This window comes from Pristis pectinata, chromosome 1, assembly GCF_009764475.1.
Source record: "Pristis pectinata isolate sPriPec2 chromosome 1, sPriPec2.1.pri, whole genome shotgun sequence".
In the NCBI taxonomy this organism is placed as follows: domain Eukaryota; kingdom Metazoa; phylum Chordata; class Chondrichthyes; order Rhinopristiformes; family Pristidae; genus Pristis; species Pristis pectinata.
The window spans coordinates 16984810-17008227 of record NC_067405.1 but is presented as its reverse complement, the minus strand read 5'-3'; the positions used below and the strand labels follow the sequence as shown (position 1 = coordinate 17008227).

Below are 23418 nucleotides of genomic sequence, written 5' to 3'. Positions count from 1 at the left end.
CGAATTATATCAACAAAAATAAAACTAAAATGGATGTCCATGGCCTACTACTGGAGCCTGGCTTCTGAGAGGTATGGGACGGATATCTCCCATCAGTCCATGTGAGTCTCTCTTCTCTCTCTCTCAGGATTTTAGTGTATAAAATCATGAGGGGCATAGTTAGGGCGAATGTACTCAAGTATTTTCCCAGGGGTGGGGAAATTAGAGGGCATAGGTCTAAGGTGAGAAGGGAAAGATTTAATAGGAACTTGAGGGACAACTTTTTTTACACACAAAGGGTGGTATGTATGTGGAAAGAGCTGCCACAGGAAGTGGTTGTGGCAGGTTCAGTGACAAAATTGAAAACACACTTGGACAGGTATATATATATAGGAAAGGTTAAGAAGGTTATGGGTCAAATGCTGGCATATGAGATTAGCTTGGCTGGGCATTTTGGTTGGCATGGACCAGTTGGGTCAAGGGGCCTGTTTCCACGTTGTATGACTCAAATAGGCTAGTGGTGGTTACCAGTCAGGATGGTCTTATCCTTGCAACTGGTAATGAAGTGGTGCACTCTGAATAATAATGGACCAGTAGGGCTCAAACAACATGGCTTAGGTTGCAAGCCACAGCAAGTAGGACACTGACCTCCCTAATTAGGACTGATTCCCCCAACTCACCAACAGCGGTGGTCGATCAACCAGCTATTTGAGGAGCCTCCCACCAAAGTAGGAGGGCTGTAGGAGGTATAATTAGTAAGTTTGCAGATGACACAAAAATTGGTGGTGTTGTGGATAGCGATGAATGTTGAGTAAGGCTACAGCAGGATATAGATCAGATGGAAAGTTGGGTGGAGCATTGGCAGATGGAATTTAATCCTGGCAAGTGTGAGGTGATGCATTTCGGGAAGTCATATAGGGACATATACAGTAAATGGTAGGGTGCTAAGGCATATTGATGAATGTTGGGGTTCAAGTCCATAATTCCCTGTAAGTGGTAACGCAAGGAGATGCGGTTGTGAAGAAGGCATATGGCATGCTTGCCTTTATAGGTTGGGGCACAGAATATAGAAGTCGAGATGTTACACAACTTTACAGAACACTGGTAAGGCAGTGTTACTCCAAAACACTTGGGGTATTATATGCAGTTGCGGTTGCCAATTATAGAAGGATGTGGTGGTGCTAGAAAAAGTGCAGAGGAAATTCATCAGGACGTTGCCTGGACTGGAGGACTTTATTTATGGGGAGACATTGGATAGGCTGGGCTTGTTTTCCCTGGAGCGTAGGAGGCTGAGGGGTATATAAAATTCTAAGAGCCATGGATAGGGTAGATTGTCAAAATCTTTTTCCCATTGTAGGGATATCAACAACAAGAAGGCACGCATTTAAGGTAATAGAAGGAATTTTAAAGGGACTGGAGGGGAAAGTTGTTTTACATAGAGAGTGGTTGATATCTGAAACTCACTGTCAAAGGTAGTGGTGGAATCAGATAAAATCACTATGCTTAAGAGACAGTTAGATGGGCACTTGAATGGGCAAGGCATGGAAGGATACAGACCTAATGCAGGCAAATTAGATTAGTGTAGATGGGCAAAAGGGTCAGTATGGATGTGGTGGGCTGAAAGGCCTGTTTCTGTGCTACACAACTCTGACTCCATGAGAATCTCAACAACCACTAACAAGCTTCATTAGTTTTTTTTTGGTAAAAGCAACTTCTTTGGTTTCAGGCTGTATGTTTTAAGTTGGCTGTACAACACTTTTGTTTAGTCATTCATGGGATGTGGGTACTGCAGAATTGCAATTAATATGGTTAAACACACAAACAAGAAAGCTGCCAGGACCCCAAGCACTAGGGTTCTCAGCTCTGGTATGACATTTGTTGTTGCATCTACTGACAGCTCTGTTTGACATACTGTCCATCCCAGCTTTCCCCAGAATCAAGGAGGCAGTTAAGAGCCAACCACACAGGTAATCCAGAGTCACATAGAGGATAGGACACGTAAAGATGGTACATTACCTTCCCTTCAGAACGTTAGTGTGCAAGGTGGACTCTAAAAACAATCAAATATTTCATAGTTGTCATTAACCAACCTTTTTTAAATTTTCAACGTATTTAAATTCCTGAATTGGAACTTCTCCAGTTGCCACAGTAGGATTTAAACTCATGTCTCTGGATCAATGATTCAGAGCTCTGGTACTAGTCCAGGAAATTAGCCAGAGCACCAGGGATGCAAGATCGTTCTATTCTCCAATGTATATTAATGAAAGTCCTGACTAACGCTGCAAGCTTGGCAGCAATTTTACTACTACTCAAAGCATAATGACTGACTGGTGTATTAAGTAATATGGTGGATGGTTAAATAAGTGCAACAGTAATTCTTTGTTAGACAAGGAGCTTTGAACATATTTTTCAAAATTTGCTCTAATTCATCTAGGTGCTGTTACTCTTCAAATCCTCTTTGGACATCCTTCAGTTATTGGGGTTGCTATTATCTCATTTTGATGCGCAGACAATCTGTAGTATATCGCAGAAGCCTCAATCTGTAAAAACGAAAATTGACAGCTTTGCCCATTTTCAAGTAAAATACCTCGCAGAATGTACCAGTGATATCAGGGATTGAGAATCACAATCCAATTACGACTGATCCTTCATTGTTATTGCCTATGTAACACTTAACAGAACACTTTGTGGGAAAATGCACACACAAATGACACTATGGTGCATTTTGAAGCCTCTTCAACAAAGATAGTCTGCACTTATAGGCAGACCAATGTAAAGACTGGTTAGTTAACGTCAAACATATATTGTCACGTTGTAGAAACATACAGAATGAAAAGAAACCATTCAGCTTATCAGGCCAAAGAATTAGTGGAAGAACTATGGGCTAGAAATTTATTCTTGGTCAGCAGTGCTAAGATGTTAATTATCTCTGTGCTTTGTACACTGCCTCAGAAATTGACTCCAATGAAGTCAACTGAATGAATTTCAGAGGCAAATTCCAGTGTGTTGATGCTACTTTATAACCCCAACTGACGGGATGAATCTCTAGGCACACCCTATTAATCCCCCTCTTCTGCTCCTTCCCACATGTCCGAATCTCTTTTGAAAGTTCCTCTCAAATCTGTTCCACCACTCAGTCAAGCAGTGCATTCCAGATTACAACAACTCTTTGCATTAAAAAATAAACTCATCTTCCTTCTGGTTCTTTTAGCAATTGATAGAAATTTACACTTAAGCATGCATCTAATCTAAGCTGCTAAAGAGCAGAGTGCTAAAGTAACAGTGATTGCGAGATGACTGAATGAACACTGTTTGCAAGTTTAAAAAAAATGAGAAAATCTGTTTAAAAAAAACCCACAAGACATATATTTTCCAAATTTACATTCCCACAGTCCTCTGCTTTCTATGGCCTCAGAGACGCAAGTTGGATTTGGCAGTCATATTTATCTCTGTTACCCCTCTCCTCGGGGGAGCTGTGTTTATTAATGTGCCACTTCCCATGATAAATTACTAAATAGAAAGAAAAGCCTTGTACTCATTTCTCCCCCCATTTCCTGTGATTTATGTCTATGATGACTGCTCAGACATTGGCCCCCATTAATTTGCAAGCAGCGTTGTGACGTCCTCTACCAGCTTGAGTTTATTGGTGTGTCTACTGGTCGGCTGAGCAAATGTAAACCTAATCTGTAAAGCTCTGTTGGCGAATGTCAGGTTTAGTAGACCAGTCTGGGACCTTTCCAATACATAACCAGTAAAAGGCATTTGATTTGCGTCTCTTCTAATTTGGGTCTTCGGGAACCTTTGACAGTCTCGAACCATTATGCTGGAAAGAATAAATACTGCAAGTATTCAGGGAGGAGCTGCAGTTTACGAGAGATAGAAGGGAAAACTGCGAGAGCTGGAATTCTTAAATTACTGCAAAAGCCCCTAGAAATTCACAATGAACCACTCAGGGAAGAAGTTAAGTTAACCACTTGGGTGGAGCCGTTTGATGCCAGTGTTGTCAGTACTCAATTTCATTCGATTACCTACATAAGCAAATAGGAGCAGAAGTCGGCCACTCAGCCCATCAAACCTACCCCACCATTCACTTTTATCATGGCTGATATGCCCCAGGCCTCCTCTTCTGTGCCAGTTCCCCATAGCCATCAATTATGGGCAGGCATGGTAGTGTAGTGGTTCAAGTAACGCTTTAGAGCGCCAGCGACCCAGGTTCAAATCTGGCTGCTGTCTGTAAGGAGTTTGTACGTTCTCCCCATGTCTGCGTGGGTTTCCTCTGGGTGCTCCGGTTTCCTCCCACATTCCAAAAAGACATACGGGTTAGGAAGCTGTGGGCATGTTGGCACCGGAAACGTGGCGACATTTTCGAGCTGCCCCCAGAACACTGTGTGTTTCGATGTACATGTGACTAATAAAGAGATCTTATCTTACCAAAAATTAATCTTCTTCCTCTTTAAATATCCACAATGATCTAGCCTCCAAAATCCTGAGGTAGAGAATTCCAGAGATTTAACACCCGCTGCAAGAAGAAGTTTCCACACACACCTCAATTTTAAATCATCTTATATAAAAAAAGAGGGATATTGGCATTCTGTAGGCAGGAGGGAATAGCTATGTCAGCACAACATTGTGGGCCAAAGGGCCTGTTCTGTGCTGTACTGTTCTATATTCTATGTTTGTAGCTATATCCCTTCGTTTGAGGTTATTTAATGACTTTGTTTTACTGTATTTACAGTGTGTAAAGAGAAATGAGACGGGAAGGTGCAGGCAGGTGGCTGCCACCGGTAGGAGTTGGCACTGGAGAAACCTGGGTTGATTTTTGGATCTAGGCACAGTGCTGACACTGGTAGGGTTCCCTCAAAATGAGACTGGGGTTTGAAGTCTCCTCATCTAAATGTTCCAGGTGAACTGCTGAAGGCTGATGCCTTGTTGCACATCAGGTGAACTGTATTTTGGGTCTGCTTAAAATGCCAGCAGCAGCCTTGGGTGTATCCTGGGGAGGAGGAAGTGGGAGGCGTGGAGACATAAAAGCAAGGTCCCTATGGAAGGGATGGGGTGGGTTGGCAGGGAGTGGGGTGGTGGTGGAGGGGCGTGCAGCTTCCAAGGAAATGTAATGCAACGGTAGCAGAAGGCACATTGACACAGGGGTCCGGAAACAATGTGGGCACCTTCAGTAGGAAAGCAACAGGGGGAGAGGAGGCCTTCACTAGCACAGAAAAAGGCTCTTCAGCCGACTACATCCATGTGGACCATGAAGTACACATCTGTACTAATCTCATTTACCTGCACTTGGTCTGTAGCCTTCTACGCCACAGCCATTCAAGTGCACGCTCAGATACTCCTTACAGCACCTGTGACCACCATCTTATCAGGCAGCATGTTCCACCTTCTAGGTGAAAAAAATTTCTTCCTCAGATCACCTCAAATCCTCTTACTCTTCACCTTAAACCTATGCCCTAAGGTTTTAAATGTCTCCCTTATGGGGAATAGTTTCTCACTATCCACCCTATCTATGCCCCTCGTAATTTTATATACTGCTATTAATTCCTCCCCCAGCCTGCTTCATGCCAAAGAAAATGAACCCAACCTATCCTGTCTTTCCTCATGACCTTATTCCTCAATTTTTCGTACTTGGAACCCTTTCACCACAACCCAAAGTCCTATCAGCATGGTTCTTAAGGGGCAGCAGGACCAGAGTGCGGACAATAGGGAAAATGAATCAGGAATATCAGGACCTGCTCTGTTGGCCTCTGCAAGAGGTAGGACAGGAAACACAGAAAAACAGGAGAAGGGGTTGTCCTGTGACCTTGTTCCACCATTCAATATCATTATATCTGTTCTACTATTCCAACATCTTCCTGCTCTCTTCCCCATACCCCTTGATGCCCTTGTGCCTAGAAATCTATTGATCTCCTTGTTAAACATATATATGACTTGGTCTCCACAGCCTTCTGTGGCACAGACTTCCATAGGTTCAACACCATGTGATTGAAGAAATTTCTCCTAATCTCAGTCCTAAATGTCTTACCTGTATTCTGAGACTGTGACCCTCGGTTCTAGACCCACCAACTAGGTCCTCCCTGCATCTATCCTATCGAGTGGTGTCAGTATTTTGTTTGTTTCAATGAGAGAGAGGCATAGAGTCAGGGTCAGAGAGGACAAAAACAGGCCCTTTGGCCCACATGTCCATGCTAACCATCAGGAACCATTTACCGGCACTTGGCCTGTAGATCTCTATATGTTGCCAATGTAAGTGTTCAGCTAGATGCTTCTTAAATGTTGTGAGAGGATCCACTTCCACCACTCACTTAGGCAGTGCGTTCCAAATACTAACTAGCCGCTGTGAAAATGTTTTGCATCAGATTCCCTCTAATCCTTTTACTCTTTACCCTAAGTCGACACTATTTGGTTTTAGATACTTCTGCGACGGGGAAATGGTTCCTACTATCTACCCTATTTATGCCTCTCATAGTTTTGTATACCCTCATCAGCAACCCCCTCAGCCTCTACCACACCAAGGAAAACAAACCCAGCCTATCCAGTCTCTCCTCATAACTGAAATGCTCTATCCCAGGCAACATCCTGGTGAATCTCGTCTGCACTTTCTCCAGTGCAACCATTGTGTGGTAATAAGAAATGTACACAGTAGTTCTGCTGTGGCCTACCCAATGTTTTATGATGCTGTAACATAATCTCCCTGGTCTAATGTTCTATACCCAGGCTAATGAAGACGAGTATCCCATATGCCTGCTTTACCATCTCATCTGTGCTGCCACCTTCAGGGATTCTTGGATGTACATCGAGGTCCCTCTGTTCCTCAATACTCTCCGAGGCCCTACCATTCACTGTACACATCCTAGCCTCATTAGTCCTCCCAAAGTGAATCACTTAGCACTTATCAGGATTAAATTCCATCTGCCATTGCTCTGCCCATCTTATCAATGGATCAATAGCATCTTATAGTCCACATCTATCCTTCTCACTATCAACAACACTGCCAATTATTGTGTCATCTGCAAACTTTCTAATCATACCTCCTACATTCACATCCAGATCATGAATGCATATAATAATCATTAACAGTCCCAGCACTGATCCCTATGGTACACCACTGGTCACAGGTCCAATCACAGCAACAACCCTCCACCATCAGCCTCTGTCACCTACTACCAAGCCAATTTTGGATTCAATTTGCCAACTTGCCCATTAACCTTTTGGATCAGTCGATTGGACCTTGTCAAAGGCCTTACTTATGTCTATGAAGACCATATCAACTGCACGGGCCTCATCAATACATTTTGTTATGTCTTCGAAAAATTCAATGAATTGGCCAGATAAGATCTCCCCTTAACAAAACCATGCTGGTGAAAGATTGCAGCATGCTGTTGTGCAGAGTGACTTGGGAGTGCTTGTGTATGAATCATAAAAGGTTGGTTTGTAGGTGCAACAAGTTATCAAGAAGGCAAATGGAATGTTGGCCTTCATTGCTAGAGGGATTGAATTTAAGAGCAGGGAAGTTATGCTGCAACTGTACAGGATACTCGTGAGGCCGCAGCTAGAGTAGTGTGTGCAGTTCTGATCTCCTTACTTGAGAAAAGATATACTGGCTTCAGAGGCAGTGCAGAAGAGGTTCACGGGGTTGATTCCAGAGATGAGGCGTTTAGCCTATGAGGAGAAATTTAGTCACCCTGGACTATACTTGCTGGAATTCAGAAGAATGAGAGGGGATCTTATAGAAATATACAAAATTATGAAAGGTGTAAGATAGAGGCAGGAAAGTTGTTTCCACTAGTAGGTGAGAGAAGAATAGGAGACATAGCTAAAGATTCGGGAGAGCAGATTTAGAATGGAGATGAGGAGGAACTGCATTTCTGAGAGAGTCATGAATCTGTGTAATTTTCTGCACAGGGAAGCAATAGAGACTACCTCATTCAATATATTTAAGAGAGAAGATATTTATGAGTAATATCTACATTGAAACACACAGTGAAATGCATCTTTTTGCATTACTAAGAATGTGCTGGGGGCAGCCCGCAAGTGTCGCCACTCTTCTGGTGCCAACATAGCACGCCCACAGCTCCTAACCTATACGTCTTTTGGAATGTGGGAGGAAACCAGAGCACCCGGAGGAAACTCACTCAGACACATGGGGAGAACGTACAAACTCCTTACAGACAGCGGTGGGAATTGAACCCGGGTCGCTGGCGCTGTAATAGCATCATGCTAACCACTACACTGCCGTGCCACAGTTAGATAGGCACAGTTAGATGGATTTTTGTATAGTAGGAGAATTAAGGGTTATGGGGAAAAGGCACGTAGGTGGAGCTGATTCCACGGCCAGACCAGACATGATCTTATTGAATAGCAGAGCAGGCTTGATGGGCCAGATGGCCTACTCCTGCTCCTATTTCCTATGTTCTTATATGCTGACTTTCTTTGATCAATCCCTGCTCTTCCCAGTGTAAAATAAGCCTGTTCCTCAGAATTTTTTCCAATAACTTCCCTGCCACTGATGTTAGATTCACTGGCCTGTAGTTACCTGGTTTATTCCGGCTGCCCTTCTTGAATAAAGGAACATTTGTTGCCCTCCAGTCACCCACATCTCTATTTCTTCTAAACTCTAGTGAGTACAGACCTAGTCTATCTCTCGTCATACAATAGTCCTGTTATCCTAGGAATCGGTCTGGTGAACCTTTGTTGCAGTACCCCCAGGCCAAGTATATCTTTTCTTAGATAAGGAGACCAAAACCAGACACAGTACCCTAGATGTAGTCTCACCAAGGCCGCATATAATTGTATTAAGGCATCCTTGCTCCTGTGCTCAAAACCTCTTGCAATGATATACTATTTGCCTTTTTAATAGTTTGCAGTGGACAGTGTACCTCTTATTTATGCATGTGCCATGAGATGTTGGTGGAGGTAAGCCACTTTTGTGAACCATGGCAATCCTTCAGGTGATGGTACTCCCACAATACTGTTCAGGAATGTTCCAAAAATCAATGTGAGTGACAGTGAAGGACAGTGAGGGGCAGGCACGGTAGTGTAGTGGTTAGCATAATGTTTTACAGTGCCAGCAACCTGGGTTCAATTCCGGCCACTGTCTGTAAGGAGTTTGTACGTTCTCCCCGTGTCTGCGTGGGTTTCCTCCGGGTGCTCCAGTTTCCTCTCACATTCCAAAGACGTACAGGTTAGGAAGTTGTGGGCGTGCTATGTTGGCGGCGGAAGCGTGGCGACACTTGCAGGCTGCCCCCAGAACACCACGCAAAAGATGCATTTCACTGTGTGTTTCGATGTACATGTGACTAATAAAGAGATCTTATCTTATAGATTTTAAAGTCAGCATACTATGTGATTTGTAAGTAGTGACACACCCATGTGTCTGCTGCTCTTGTTCTTCTAGGTGCTAGAGACTACAGGTTGGGGTGTTGTTGTTGAAGAAGCCTTTGTGATTTGCTGCAATGCACTTTGCAAATGCCACACATTGTACAATTACAAAAATGGTGGTCCTGGAAGGAGTGAAATGCAGGGCTTGGGTTTCCCTTACTATCCAATTTATTACTTCCAAGCTATCTGATAGAATGGGGTTTTACAATACGGATGGGGACGGAGCCTAAGTACCAGCAGGAAATTCCCTGTGGAGATTATTAAACATCAATCCGGTACCCAGCCTGAGTTTTCCCCATGCTGGCCTGAGGGATCCTGAGGTTTTCTGTGGTGCTCCATTTTGTTTCTGAAGCTCAGCTTAGTGCAAGCAGCAACTTGGTTAAACATCCCTCCCTCTGTTTCGTAATATTCCACTGGGCAAGACCTTACCCATTGGTCCAATGGGAGGGGAACAATTGCACCAAAGTATCCACAATTCAATAAGTAGCCTAAATCTGATGGGTCTGGGGCTTTGGCCTTGGCTGGATCAAAACATTCATTTGCTCTTTCTAATCATCATTTCTCAGTAGAATATACCAGTGATGCTGCCAAAACAACATATGAAGCACAGCTAAAGCCTTCTCTCATACTGCTAATTATTAACAGCTACAAGAAAATAGGAGTAGGCCACTCAGCCCCTCAAGCCTGCCCTGCCGTTCAATATGACCATGGGTGATCTATGCTGGCCAATTGCTCATAACCCTCGATTCTTCAATCTTCCAAATACTTATCCATTCACATCTTAAATATATCTAATGATCTGGCCTCCACCACCCTTGGAGGCAGAGAATTCCAGAGATTCACTATCCTCTGAGAGAAGAAATTTCTACACACCTCAGTTTTAAATGACTGGCCCCTTATTTTGCAGCTATGTTCCCGTGTTCGTGACTCTCCTATTATTGGAGACATCCCTGTCAAGCCCCCTTAGAATCTTATATGATTGAATAAGGATACCCCTGATTCTTATAAATTCCAAGGAATACAGACCCAAACTGTGTAGCTTCTCTTGAAAGGACAACTCTCTCACCCCAGGAATTGGCCTGGTGAATTTCCTCAGATAGGAAGAAGTATTTGCATTTCCATACACAGCACACTCCTCACCTGATGTAGATCAAATCGAACCCTGTTCTGGAGTTAGAATTCTACCCAGATCCCACAGCTGGCAGTATGTTTGATGGACAATAACATTTAAAAGATATTTGGATAAGTACATGGATGGGAGAGGTTTAGAGGGATATGGGCCAAATGCGGATATTTGGGACTAGCTTAGGTGGACACCTTGGTCAGCATGGACAAGTTCGGCTGGAGGGCCTGTTTCCGTGCTGTATTACTCTTTGACTGTGACTCAATGCCGTCATGTGTTAACATCGGTAACATCTCCATCCGGCATGCTCAGATTATTCACAGCAAGTGTTGTGTTCCTATGAGCCATCTGAACCATATTACTTTTCTTAAATAAACCGTTGGCTGTTTATATTCCGCTCCACACCTCCTCTCTCCATGCTTTAACTCAATTGCATCTCCTCTAACTTTCCTTGTCCTTTATGTTCTGTTCCGAGGGGAAGGGAAGAAGGGTGGGGAGGAGAGGGGGAAGAAGGATGAGAAGGTGCTGGGTCCTTTTCTTTTCATCTTGACTGTGATTTATCTTCAGGGAATTTCTGCTTTGACCTGCACAGTCTGGGTACTGGAAACATTTCGAGCAGATTGGCTTCAGACAAGTTGGACTGTAACTAGGAAAAGAGTCTGCCTGCTTGTGTTGATAGAGTCGCTTTGGGAGCCTGTCAAAAAGCAGTCAGAATCTAGTGAGAAGCCAAAACACACAAATGTGAAAATGCCATGGTAAACTAAGAAGTCAAGGTACTTGTTTACCTAAATCATTAACTTTTGCCTGTGCTTTATTGACAATAAAATGAAAGTTAGAAAGTAGTTTTCTACCTTGATAATTTTTAAATTTCCATTGATAAGTTCTGCTCAATTAAACTGTATGACTTGATAACTAGCATTAATACTGCAAAAGGAATTACCCCCTAGAATAATTAACATACTGTACCAACTGCCAGCTTTCAAGCACCCATAACCCTCATAAGATATCTTTATTGGTCACATGTACATCAAAACACACAGTGAAATGCATCTTTTGTGTAGAGTGTTCTGGGGGCAGCCTGCAAATGTTGTCACGTTTCCGTTGCCAACATAGCATGCCCACAACTTCCTAACCCGTATGTCTTTGGAATGTGGGAGGAAACTGGGGCACCCGGAGGAAACCCACGCAGACACGGGGAGAACGTACAAACTCCTTACAGACAGCAGCCGGAATTGAACCCGGGTCGCTGACACTGTAATAGCGTTACGCTAACCGCTACACTACCGTGCATCCTGGTTACCGTGCATTACCCAAGGGTTTAACATTTGTCTTCATCAGATTATTGAATGTGTATAAACAGAGTAGCAAACTAAAGTGGGTGCTCCTTGCTTGAGCCTAACCATTTTATTCCAAGTAGTGACTTGACCAAAGAACAAAATTTCAGATCTGCATTATTTATTCCTGATGTACAAGCTACACTTTTATTCGTTAGTCCTGTCATGAATATATTTACTAGGTGATAATGCATTCAAGTGCTTCACAACCTTCATGCACAATGATCAAATGGCTGAAAATTGAGGTCCAATTTAAATGATTACCCTCGAATCATTATCTGGGATATTTTTGCTGTTTTGATTTCCTGTTTGGCTTATTCTGCTTTACCATACTTTTCAGGATGCTAATACACCTACTCCATGTTTGTGTGGGTGTGTGTGCGCGTTTTTACTTTGCTATCAATGTGCCACAATACTGTCACTGGAGGATTAGGGACTGAGGTATCAATACAGTGGCTTTATTGGGAGAAGATCACCAATGCACCAAAAAATGCCACAAGCCCAGTTCAATTAGATAAGATTCATATCTGATGGGAATGATTGGGAACAGACACTATGTGATTTGTTGCACTTCATGTATTTTTTTGTTATGAGCTTTCTTCAGCTGAAAGTAAGGAAAACTATGTATTAACTTCCAGGCCTAGCTCTCAGCTTGATACCTCCTTCATCTGAGACCCTGTACCAAGCATCCAGCTTAGCAGATTTTACACAAAAAAAAATTTTTTCTACAGTTCATTGAGGAGAGATGCTTTTATGAAGATGTGTGAGAAGGCAGAATATATGGTCCAGCAACACATTCAGAGATTCTGCTGAACTTGAATGGCCTCACATTTGTCTTGGTGTTAGTTTCCTGACAATATATTTACAGAGGAAAATATGGATTGCAAGAGGAGTTGATAAAACACTGAAATTCAAAAATCAAAATATATAAACATATAAATTTGTCAGATTTTGAATGACAAAGGATGAGTATTTTGCATAAGGTTTAATGAAGTGCCTTATCTATCTATTAAACTATCCCTACTCCTTTCTGATGTTAATGAGGTTGCTATATTTTCAGTACAATCAACTTTGTTTTGAAGTTCATTTCATTAAGCAGTTTCATCAGATTTGATGAGACACAACTTAAACTCACAGCACGGAGTCATAGTATTGACTAGGCTTAAAGAATTCAATTAATCTTGAGTAAATAAAAAAGGAGAAAGAAAACATCAAATAAGGTAAGCCTTAGGATGGCTTTAAAATGCTTTTATTTGGACCCAGATCTGTGTAAATAAATTAAACTATTTCAGTTCCCAGGTAACACTGTGGACACCTTCAGACCCAGGAATGCCATTTTTGACTAGAATATGGCTATTAAATCCAATGAAAGTACACAAAACAAATTTTTGATGCACAATTTTCAGTGGTAGACAAATCTAGATTCAGAAGGCATGAAGAGTTCAATAGGAGAACCAATAAGTTTGGACAAGTATTTGCTGAAACTCTATTAAGTTGTTAAAGGGCCAAGTGGCTGACAAAAGGATTAGTATTGTGACTAGGATTGCTGCTTTTCAAAGAAGCCAAAGCCATGGACTCGTTTACAACATTACCTTGGTGCTTTTAGGATCCTGGCATGTACACTTTAAAAACTCACTATGTTGTTTGTGAACCATAATTTTACTTTGTACTTCCTTTGTTCTGTGCTACACACTGCTCCCAGCAGACAGAATGGATGCCACTTCACTGCTTAACCTCCTACCAGAGCCAGTCTACAATTAATTACTTGGATTTGTGTGCTCCAGCTAAACTTGCACCTTTCGCTGAAACACTGGGTTGAGTCAAGGAACTTGTTACTTCATAAGTTCCACAGCAGATCCACTGAGGCTGAAGATCACAAGCGCACAGACACATAATTGCCTTCTCCTTTCAGTTCCGAAAGACTAAAAAACAAAAAGCAACAAATCCAGAGCAGCTGGATGACCTGATAAAAATAATACTCAGCACCCACTTGTTGTTTATGTGCACTGACAAGACGAAAAGGAAGAAGCTGATAATTCAACAAGCAGTGATGAAGTTAGCTCTGACTGGACAAATGCCTGGAAGAAACAGCTCACTGAAGTCTGATGTAATCCAGATGCCTCAAACACAAGAGGAGCAAAGAGCACATATTGTTTTAAAGAGACAAGCACTTTCTTAAAATCTCCTTGGAATACTTTAATTGTTGGGAAGCATCCAAGGAGCAAGTTTAGATTCATAGAAAATTTCCCCTCCCTCAGCATTTGGAAAAGCAGGAACTTTAACAGCTTGACATGTGGGGGAGTGAAAGAGATATCACGAGAAGAGGGGAATGAGAGTGAAACCCATGCGAATAGAACGCATTCAATGCATACAATGCGCACACTTTAATGGGCTGGATTGTGCTGCAATGGGGACAGCAGTTCAACATCTGCGCATTGCAACGTGAAAGCTTGAAATGCGCTGGAGGTCCGTAGCCAGAAGTCAATTACCACTGAATCCACTGGCGGTTTTAGATTGTACTTAGCTGAGGGTCTGGATGCGTTTTGCATCTGATTCCTTATCCTTATGTCATGCAAGCAACATCCCTTCTGGGCTTGCTGGCCTTACCAAAATAAAAATCTATGTTCAAGTTATGTTCTTTTGTTTATTTTTTTAATTTCACTTTTGCCTAATTTACAGTAGTTTAATGTATTTTTAATTGAATTTATATTTTAAATTATTTTAAAAATAATTTTTATGTTTTTAAATTGTTTAAATCAATCTGAGAAATTTTTAAATATCTCTGAATATCAGCAACATATATATAAAAAAAGGGCAATTCTGGGATCAAAGCCACAACTTCCACCACCTGAGGACTTGTTTGCAACTTGTAGGCTACTTTCCCTTTGAGTGTGTGCTGGTCTTCAGTAGTGCCCACACTGTAGGCATTATTATCCATGGGATTGGTGTCAGGTCTGTTGAGGGTGGGTAGTGAGAGGGGCCCTTCCCCTCAGATCCTTCCTGTACAGTCAGAGCGTCACTCTTACTGCAAATTGCCCTCAAGACACTACGGCACAGATGAGGTGATTGTCTGTGTCCTCAAGAACTGAGGATTTGTAAAGAGGGTCTGGTTGCAGTTAAGACGCAATGCTCACGGATAATTATTAGCCAGTATCTGTAGCTTAAATGTGTCTGTATGTGAATGTTACAGATAGTTATATATACAAATTCAACTTCTGCATAGCTTATTTACCTGAAAGTAATTTTCTAACCCAATCTATCTGGGTTTAAATGTCTTTGCCTCCACGACCATCGTGATAGTCCATTGTTTTAATGCCCACATTTTTCTGAATGAGAATTTATCAATATTACGCTTAAGTTTGCCATTCACTTGATGTGAACTTGATTTCTTCCTCAGCTTCATGGTCCTCTCCTTCTATCCATCCCAGAACTTGAATAGTCCATTTGGAGCTTCTAAATCCAAACTGTCAGTCAGATGAGGAAAAATATGCTTTTTGATGTGGACATCACTGGCAATACCAGCATTAATTGTGACCACTAAGCCCCCTTGAACTTCGAAGGCAGCTAATAGTCAATCACATTGCTGTGGCTAAAGAATAATGTACAAGTCAGATCAAGTATGGACAGTAGGCTTCCTTCCCTAAAGACGTTATTGAACCAATAGGTTTATAAAGGCAGTTCATAAAGGCTTTTCTAGTTGTAGATTTACTTAACTATTTGAATTTAAATCATTCAGTTGATATCATGGAGTTTGAACACTAGTTTCCAGGTCAGTTAACCAGGCTTTTGGTTATTTGGTCAGTAACTTAACCAGTATCCCACCATACTTCAAGCATTCAGATCACTGAAAGTTGCCACACAAGTGGATAGGGTAGTTAAGAAAGCTTATGGGATGTTAACTTTCATAAGTCGTGGGATAGAGGTTAAGAGCTGCGAAGTAATGATGCAGCTTTACAAAACTCTGGTTAGGCCACACTTAGAGTACTGCGTCCTGTTCTGGTCGCCTCATTATAGGAAGGATGTGGAGGCATTGGAAAGGGTGCAGAGGAGATTTACCAGGATGCTGCCTGGATTAGGGAGTATGGACTATGAGGAGAGACTAAAGGAGCTAGGGCTTTACTCATTGGAGAGAAGGAGGATGTGGGGATACATGATAGAGGTATACAAAATATTAAGAGGAATAGATAGAGTGGACAGCCAGCGCCTCTTTCCCAGGGTACCAATGCTCAATACAAGAGGGCATGGCTTTAAGGTAATGGGTGGGAAGTTCAAGGGAGACGTCAGAGGGAGGTTTTTCACCCAGAGAGTGGTTGGTGCATGGAATGCGCTGCCTGTGGTGGTGGTGGAGGCTGATATGTTGGTCAAGTTCAAGAGATTGTTAGATAAGCATATGGAGGAATTTAAGATAGAGGGATATGTGGGAGGAAGGGGTTAGATAGTCTTAGGTGTGGTTTGAAGGTCGGCACAACATGGTGGGCCGAAGGGCCTGTATTGTGCTGTATTGTTCTATGGTTCTATGGTTTATTGAAAAGAAAATTGGCTCAATTGTTGATTCAGCAGGGAGTTCAAAGATACTGGCGAAGAGTAGAATAAAATGGTTAGTTCAAAGACCTGCATAGTGAACTTGCTTCTTTTTGTCATTAGATTTTTGTTATTCTAATTGTTTTAAAGGAAGAGGATGAGGATTATCAGTCATGCTATCTTTTTCTCCATACGATTATTATCGGTCATTAACCAATTAAGTCTGGAAGGATAAGTTACTGCCTACACCCAGCTTTCTAATAACATCCCTGTAAACCAGTGGTGCATAACTTTTCTGTAGGGAGGACCAGATTGACAATCTGAATGCTCTCCAAAGGCAACTCATGCAAAGGCAGGAAGATCCAAACTTTCTGAAAGGTCTTTGCGTCTGTCAATCCAACAGTTCTCCTGTAGTCCATTGGCAGAGGATCAACTTTCTGCAGTTTCCCAGCAATAATACTCGGAAATCTGGGCACTGAATCAAGGTCTTGTTAGAATTGGCACAGGTACAGCCACTCCATTCATTTCAATAGAGAGGAATGGCTCCAAGGAAGAAAGTCCCACTAACATAATTTTTCTTTAATTAATTGAGACAATTTAAAATGCATTTAATTGTTAAATGTATTTCATTGTTCATTTATATGTTTCTGAGAGTTTTGAGCCTTTTAATTTTAACTTTAATTTTAATTCCAGGGACAGTGGCTGCAATTTGCATTGTGTAAATATAACCTACTTGGGACAGTTGGCAGTACAACTGATTTTCTTGCATCTTGCATCTACCAATGAACCAGTTGAAAGTTGTGGTGTTGGCAAAGTTCATTCATTCATTAAGGAAAATGTAACCTTTCTGTAAGTCTCAACACTCCAGGATTCAAATCCTCTCTCCCTTGTCATTCAGATTTCAGATTGACTCTGTGTACCATTGCAGTGCCCCATAACAAGCTAATTAGTACATGGATAGAATTCTCCATGCTCTAAGTCATGTGTCCCATGAACAATAGTTTGTCATTGCAGTGTGTGTAGGTAGGGGGAATGCTGAGTGTGGGCAATTTGTTGTTCATTGATATAGGCACAGGACCATCCGGAACCTGGGTTATGTCCTGCACAATAGTTCCTGAGTTTGGTCAAGAAGCTAAAAAAGATTCTTTGGCATCCTTGCCTTCTTTTCAGGAAGCATACTGACATTCTCTGCCTCTAGTCTTCCCAGAACAATGTGGTTGACTTCAGGGAATTAACTATAATTCTTATTGTGATTATAATGCCAAACCACTTCATGAATATCAAGCGTCCAACTGATGACAGTTGGCAGAATTTCAATTTGCCCACTGTTTCAACAGCAGAGCTTGAAATTTGTTTGAAATTGTGAAGGCAGAAATTTGGCTTGCACAAATGTCAAATGGCATGACACAATTTCTCAGAGCGAATCTTGCACTTTATAGCTTTAGAGTACATGTTATCATCCTGAGCGATACCATCAGTCTTGCATCAAAAGACTTGCAAAACCTACGTCACATTGATGCTACAAAAAGCCTGGGAAATGGGATTGGATTAGAAGCTTCTGTTTAAGAGAAAGCACTGGCACAGCCCCAATGGATCAATAATTTAAACCTGAGCTCTAATTTTGATGATTCAATGATATAAATTTGCAGTCCACAGATGACCATTATAGAAGTGCTCATGCAATAGGATCTGCAGCTCATTGCTCATTCTAGCTTTTCCTTGATATTCCTATTGAAAAGCCAAAAGAAAAAATATAGGAAGTATCTTGTTTATTAAGAATCACATGAATTCTCAAGTTAGTGAAACCTCGTTCATGAAATTCTCAAGTTAGTTAAGCAAAAGAACCACAGTCACTCAGCACATAATACCATAGTCCATCTTCAAAGAAAGAATGGCAGGGTGGGGATGGCCATAAGATGCCTGAATAACATGAGACCCTCTGCATATTATTTGACACGAGATACTGCATATTAGATGCCAAACCTCTACCAAACCACAATGATGCATCAAGCCTTGCAAATATTGGACAAGGTTGCGGTCCCCATGCATAATCTTTGATCTTGCATGTGCTACGTAGCGGAGATGCATCACTAAATAAAAGCCATGTATTTTTCTGTTGGAAGAGGGAAAGCAAGAGACAAATCAATGCTGAGGAACTGGTTGAAGATTGTGAGCAGAACAATATGTCCATTGAGATATACCAACACTGAAGAAATTGGACATGTTTTCAATGGACATTGAAAACATGTCCGATCTCAGTACTTAAACTGTGATAGATTTTAAAATTCTTCAGTGTTGTAAATTTTGCCACTCCAGGATAATGAGTTGGAATCATAGAGTCATGCAGCACAGAAACAGGCCCTTCAGCCCAACTGGTCCATGCTGACCAAGATTCCCATTTATGCTAGTCTCATTTGCCTGCGTTTGGCCCACATCCCTCTAAACCTTTCCAATCCATGTACCTGTCCAAGTGCCTTTTAAATGTTGTTAATGTACCTGCCTCAGCCACTTCCTCTGCAAGCTCATTCCATATATTACTATTTTGCCATCCAACTTATTGTTTTACAAAAGCCTTTTCTATTTGGCATATTAGCCTTTCTCTCCCAAGTGCTATTTTGAACAACTGTCACTGCCTTGGATTGCGATTCTGCAAGTGTAGGCCCTCAAATCAAAGGAAAAATCTAGCCATTGTTCTACTCCAGGTGTGAGATTATTTACAGCATGAAGCCATTCAGTATGATGAACACTTTCCCACTTGGTCCCATCTGCCCATTGCCCACACACCCATCTACCTGGGTTTCTTCTTCCTTGGCCTACCTTTTCTTTCCTGTCCATCCCCCATCTGGTTCCATCTGCCCATCCTCCCTCCCTTATCAGGTTCCACCTTATCACTTTCCAGCCTCTGTCTCTAGCTCCCCCCTCCCCTCCCCTCCCCGGCTCCATATGCCCAACATATATATATCTCTTCTTATCTGTTTCCACCTATCACCCACCAGCTTCTGTCTCAAAATTCCCCGCTCCCCCTACCTGGCTCCAACTGCCCATCACCTCCTATCTCACCTGGTTGCACCTATCACCTGGTCTCATCCCTCCCTCTCACCTCTTTATACTGGCTAACTTCCCTCTACATTCTCTGTCCTGATTCAGGGTTTTAACCTGAAACATTGACCATCCCTTTGCCTCCATAGATGCTGCTCGACCCTCTGAGTTCCTCTGGCAGTCTGTTTTTGCTCCCACCCTAAGCCTGTTAACAACATGCACACCAAGCCTCCCCATTCCTGAAGATTCACTCAGAACTACTGCCAATGCATCAGTAGCTGGTGATTGATAAGAGATATGGAACTATCTTGCATCTATTATCTGACCCACAATATGAACCTGTAAATATGTATTGAACATTCTTTTCTCGCGAGAAACATTTGGATTATATTCTCAGCTCTGGAACCTGAGAACAGCAGAAGGTCCTCAGCCCCCTGTAACTATAGTGATTTGTTGTCTCATGAATTCTACCCTATTCCCAACATCCTGGTGTCTATCATTAACCGCTTTTTCCTTCTGCTTCAAATATTTATTCAGTTTTCCTCCCCAGAACAGGTAATGGTCTCTGCCTCAACAAATCTCTCCATGTACCAGATCTGTGCATCAAGAAATTTTCCCTACCTTCTGCCTTCTTTCTCTTTGTCATAATTTTAAACTGATGCTTGTTGATCATTAACTTCTCAGCCAGACTGACTGCTGACAGACAGACATCTGGGCACACTGCAGTTATTAGCACTCTATCAAATTCAGTAATTTCAGATAGTTTGCTTTTTCAGTTTGCATCGGAACAGGCCAACCCTGCAGATATCCAGCAGTACCACTAACTTATTTATTCGTTCTCCACAGACACTACCTGTCCTGCTTGCCATTTCCAACAGTCACTCTCCTTTTGGTTTCAAGTCTCACCTTTAAGTCTGACCAACATGTCACAGTGTTTATATGTCCTTTCATTTCTTCTTTCACTAATCACCCTGATTAACCCATCAACTGGGCAGCTCCACAAATAGTAGAATCACTTTGGAAACTCTTATTAAATGAAAACTAACATATTTTCTTATTTTCCCAGTTCTGATGTTGGGTGTTCAACCTGAAACATTTGAAAGGATGGGGAGCAAAGATCACTGTTCAAAAATATTTACAAATACTGGAGGGAAATTGGATCTCCCAACAGTATAGCAGTTAGCGTAATGCTTTACAGCACCAGTGACCCGGGTTCAATTCCTGCCGCTGTCTGTAAGGAGTTTGTATGTTCTCCCCGTGTCTGCATGGGTTTCCTCCGGGTGCTCTGGTTCCCTCCCACATTCCAAAGATGTACGGGTTAGGAAGTTGTGGACATGCTATTTTGGCGCCGGAAGCGTGGCGGCACTTGTGGGCTGCCCGCAGAACACTACACAAAAAGATGCATTTCACTGTGTGTTTCAATGTACATGTGACTAATAAAGATATCTCATCTTACAGTTTAGAGATCACACCATGTCATCCATACATCCCAAAGCCTTTCCATCATCTATAAATCAGGAGCATAATGGAATACTTGCAACTTGCCTAAATGAGCAGCTCCAACAAGACTTGAAACAGAATAACAGCCAACATCACCTCTATTATCCTAAACGTTCATTTTCTCCAACATGGCTGCAGAGAGTGCTCATCTTAGTCACTCTGCCAGCAACTCCCAATCGCGTAACCTCGACCGCCACAAAGGACACAGAAACATCACCACCTTCAGGTTTCCCCCTCTAAGTAATACACCATTGTGACTGAGAAAAATGTCATTGTTGTTTCAAAGTTGGTGGGTCTGAATCCTGAAACAACCTACCCAACACCACTGTGGGGGTACATTCACAGAAGGCTCAGTCATTCAAGAAGGTAGCTCAGCATCACTCTCAAGGAGAATTAAGGATGGGCAATAAATGCTGGTCTTGTCTGGGATGCCCACATCTTGAAAAATAGAATTTAAAACGTGTACTATGAACCAGTATAAATGTGAGAGTACTTTTTTTCAAGCTTTGAACAGATATGCCACAGAAACAACGTAGGTTCTCAGTGGGCCTGTCAGAAACGTCAATTGATGAAAAGGTTCAAAACTATAAATAAATTTTGACTCCTACTCATGAAAGAAAGACCTTACATTTGAAATAGCATGTTTAAGGAGTGTGGTGGTGGAGTAGTTATGTCAACAGATCAGCAATCCAGAGGTCTGGATGAAACCATTGATTGATATGTGTTTGAATCCCACCACAATAGTGAGGGAACTTAAATTTAGTTAATGGAATAAATTTGGAATCAATAGCTGGTATTAGTCATGGTGACTGAGACCATTCGGTTGATAGTCTTTTGGTCCTTCCTTCCTCAGCCTAGCCAGTATGTGACTCCAGATCACCAGCAAAATGTCCGACATTTATTTATATTCTGAAATTGGCAAACAACGTTCTCAGTTGTACCAAGCTACAGCAGCAGCACATGGAGTGCAACAGTTCAGGAAAGCAGCTCACCACCACCTTCCTTAAAGCAATTATGAATAGGCTATAGAAGTTGCTCTTGACATGGAAGCCCACATCTCATGTATGAATAAAAAAAATGTCATGACCTTCAGAAGTCACAAAGTACTTTGGAGCTAATGTACTTCTGAAGTGAAGTCATTGTTGCAGTGCAGGAAAATGAAACAATTTGCACACAAACTCACACCAATGGCAAGGTGATAATGACCAGACAATGTATTTTTGTGATGTTGATTGAGGGTTAAATATTGACCAGGCATTGTACTATCAGATTGAACTTCAGAAAGCCTTGTGCTCAAATCAGTGTCTTACCAAACAGCGATAACACTCAACAGTTTTGAAGTTGTATTTAGAAAAATTCTACAGGCGGTTCTGATCAACAATATGACCGCCAAGCTTCAGTGGAAGTGGCTTAAGCTGCACACAGAGCAAGTCTTGATTTACATGCACAAGCCAATGTATTGGTGGTGTTAAAACAACTGGTTACAGCTCACTTGTAAGCATTACTGAGCTTACTTTGGCTCAAGTGAATGTTGCATTTTAACTTCAGATCCAGCTGTAGGCCTGGAACTTTAACTTTTCCCACAGTCCTTGTGTACAATTATTCAACAAGAACCAGCACTCAGTGCGAGACAAGGTGGGGGATTCTTTGACTTCAGCTCTGCAAATTAACTGCCCACGGGAATCAAAACTATTCAGGCTGGTATTTTAAGGTCACATCTGCAATGATTGCTTGATTTGCAAAAGTCTCAACATTAAGCTTAACAAAACACACGTGACCAAATAACAGCACTCTCAGAAATCAAGATATCGCTCCTGTGATTGCTCCCAGCGTCAAATGTGACCCAGAGGATTGGACTCTCACCCCTAACGGAGAAGGTCATGGGTTCAAGACCCAATCCAAACTCTTGAGTGTATAATCCAAGAAGGCTCTTGAATGAAGTATTGCGACATTGCAGTTTTGCAAGGGGCCTCACTAAAAGACCTTCAACTGAGGGCAAATGGTTTCAGTACAGATAAAACACTGGCATCTACCTGACGATGTGAAAAATTGCCCAAGTGTGCCCTGTTCACAAAAGGCGGGACAAATCCAGTCCTGCCGGTTATCATCCAATCAGTCTACTCTCAGTCATCAGCAGAATGTGAAAGCAGTCATCAACAGTGCTATTGGGTGGCACTTACTCACCAAAGTAAATCTGGAAAGCATTACCTAAGGGCGTGTTGGCAACAAGCATTCTCACAATATTTAAAAAGTATCTAGACAAGCATTTGAATTGCCAAGACATGGAAAGTTATGGACCAAGTGCAGGTAATGGGATTAACATGTATGGGTACTTGATGGTCAGTGTGGACATGGTGGGCCAAGGGACATGTTTCTGTGCTGTACCACTTGATGACACTGATACGAAGTTGGGTTTTGTTGGGACCATTCGACTCCAGACCTCATCACAGCATTGAAGCAAATGCAGATCAAAGAGCTGAATTCCAAAAGTGAGGTTAGACTGCTCTTATCATCAAGACAGCACATGACTGAGCATGG

At 42.0% G+C, this 23418-nt stretch overlaps 1 protein-coding gene across 4 annotated transcripts in view; it reads right to left on the bottom strand.

Annotated features, from left to right (window-relative positions):
- Positions 1–23418, bottom strand: part of gli2a (GLI family zinc finger 2a) — a 374584-nt gene that overhangs the window by 53915 nt on the left and 297251 nt on the right. The window lies entirely within an intron of this gene.